Source organism: Myotis myotis, unplaced genomic scaffold (assembly GCF_014108235.1).
Source record: "Myotis myotis isolate mMyoMyo1 unplaced genomic scaffold, mMyoMyo1.p scaffold_m19_p_9, whole genome shotgun sequence".
Taxonomy (NCBI): Eukaryota; Metazoa; Chordata; class Mammalia; order Chiroptera; family Vespertilionidae; genus Myotis; species Myotis myotis.
Genome location: NW_023416401.1, coordinates 9,856,327 through 9,858,367, shown reverse-complemented (window position 1 = coordinate 9,858,367; position 2,041 = coordinate 9,856,327). Strand labels below are relative to the sequence as shown.

Sequence of the window (2,041 nt, the reverse complement as noted above, 5' to 3'; positions counted from 1 at the left end):
AAAAATATATTAAAAAGTAAATAAATAAAGCAAAGCATATAATCCTGGCTGGTGTGGCTCGGTTGGAGCATCGTCCTGTGCAGGAAAAAAGGATCAGATTCCTTCTCACCTTTTGTTCTAGTCTGGTCCCAGGTGGGTTGGCCGAGGCCCACTCACATTGGGGAGGGCAATCACTGTACGAAACCGCTGATTCAAATACTAACTAATCTGGAAACACCCTCAAAGACATGCCCAGAAATAATGTTGAATCTGGGCACCCCGTGGCCCGTCAGGCTGGCACTTAAAGTTAACCATCACAATCTATGACTGCATCTGCTCTGCCGGCTGACCCTCGTGGCGGAGAAAGAAAGTGTCTCACCCAGTGTGTGAGCTGTGCTTAGCTGCATCCTGAAAACTGCAACTCTAGTCCTTCCTTACTTGTCACTCAGAAATCAAATTGCTTCTTGGGGATACTCTCTTGAACTTGATTCAGCAGCATGGTGTATCAAAAAGAAGGCATCGGAAACCTGGGTCCTGACCTACCTCTGCCCTTTACTCCCTCTGGGTTCTCCCTTCAAAAATGTAACCCTTTCTCACACGCTCCATATCTACCATCCCGCCCCACACTGTGTCCTCTGTCCTCTGGGTTAATTCATAGCTTCTTTTTTTAAAAAAAATATATTTTATTGATTTTTTACAGAGAGGAAGGGAGAGAGAGAGAGAGCTAGAAACATCGATGAGAGAGAAACATCGATCAGCTGCCTCCTGCACATCCCCCACTGGGGACGTGCCCACAACCCAGGCACATGCCCCCGACCGGAATCGAACCCGGGACCCTTGAGTCCACAAGCCGACGCTCTATCCACTGAGCCAAACCGGTTTCGGCAATTCATAGCTTCTTAACTGGTCCCTGTTTGTTCTTGTCCCCCTGCCATCTACTCTCCACACGAACCAAAGTTATGGGAGGTCACTCCGCTACTCAAAAACCTTCAGCAGCTCCCATTTCTTACATAAAGTCGAGTCCTTACAAAGGCCTGCGAGGCCCTTCAGGGGCCCCTTCTCAACTTGGGGATATCATTCCATTTCCCAGCTCTGCTCCAGCCACTCCAGCCTCCATGCTTTTCTGGAACAGGCCGAGTTCGCCTCCCTCAGACCTTAGTGCTGGCTGTTGCCCTGCCCAGAAAGCTCCTCACCCACCCATGTGACCCTCCCCCTTTCCTCCTGGGTAGCTGCTCAAATGCCCTTTGATCATTGAGACCTCAGACCACCGTATGTTCAAAATTAGTTTCCTTCTGCAACACACCTCTTTTCTGCTTCATTTTCCTTCATAGCATATTTGTCCAGCTGTTGGGTTATGTATTTCACGTATTTATTTGCCTTTCTCCCCTGACTAGGTTATAAACTCTGAGGTTAGGAGTTTCCCCTCCCCTTTCATTCACTGCCGTGCCCCCGGCCAGTCTAACAGCTTTCCAGTAGAGGGCGCTAAACAAATACGTATGGAGTGCACATTAACCGAAAGTCTGTGCCCTTGGGTAAGTGACCGCCTTTCCATACCTACTGAGACGGCTGAACAAAAATGTTTCCAGGACCTTCTAGTTTTAATATTCTATGATTCTAACACTCCCACATACTTCTGGGAAATATGTTCATGTTAAATATAAAAGATATTTCCTCTGGCTAGATTACAAAAAATTGTAAAAAAATATTCTGATGATCTTTACACAGTGGTAGTATCATAGCCAATGAGGTTCATCTGAGGCATGACTATTGCTAATTGAAAACTTTTCCCAATGCCCCGCCATGACGACTTGAAATATAGTTGGCATTGGCAATTTTGGACAGTCTCTATGGAGACCAAGTGTGTGTGTGTGTGTGTGTGTGTGTGTGTGTGTGTGTGTGTATATATATATATATTATATATATATATATATTATATATATATATGTAAATTCTGATAATTACATGGAAATCCCATTTTTTTTTGTAAGAGTTTATTTGAGCCAAACTGAGGACATCCTGGGGAGCAAGATCTCAGATGCTCTGGAAATCTCATCTTTTAAGT

At 45.2% G+C, this 2,041-nt stretch overlaps 1 non-coding gene across 1 annotated transcript; it reads left to right on the top strand.

Annotated features, from left to right (window-relative positions):
• Positions 1 to 1,692: 1,692 nt before the first annotated feature.
• Positions 1,693 to 1,833, top strand: LOC118663933. Its single transcript, XR_004970218.1, has one exon. It is a non-coding gene; the product is annotated as a U4 spliceosomal RNA (small nuclear RNA).
• The last annotated feature ends 208 nt before the right edge of the window (positions 1,834 to 2,041 follow it).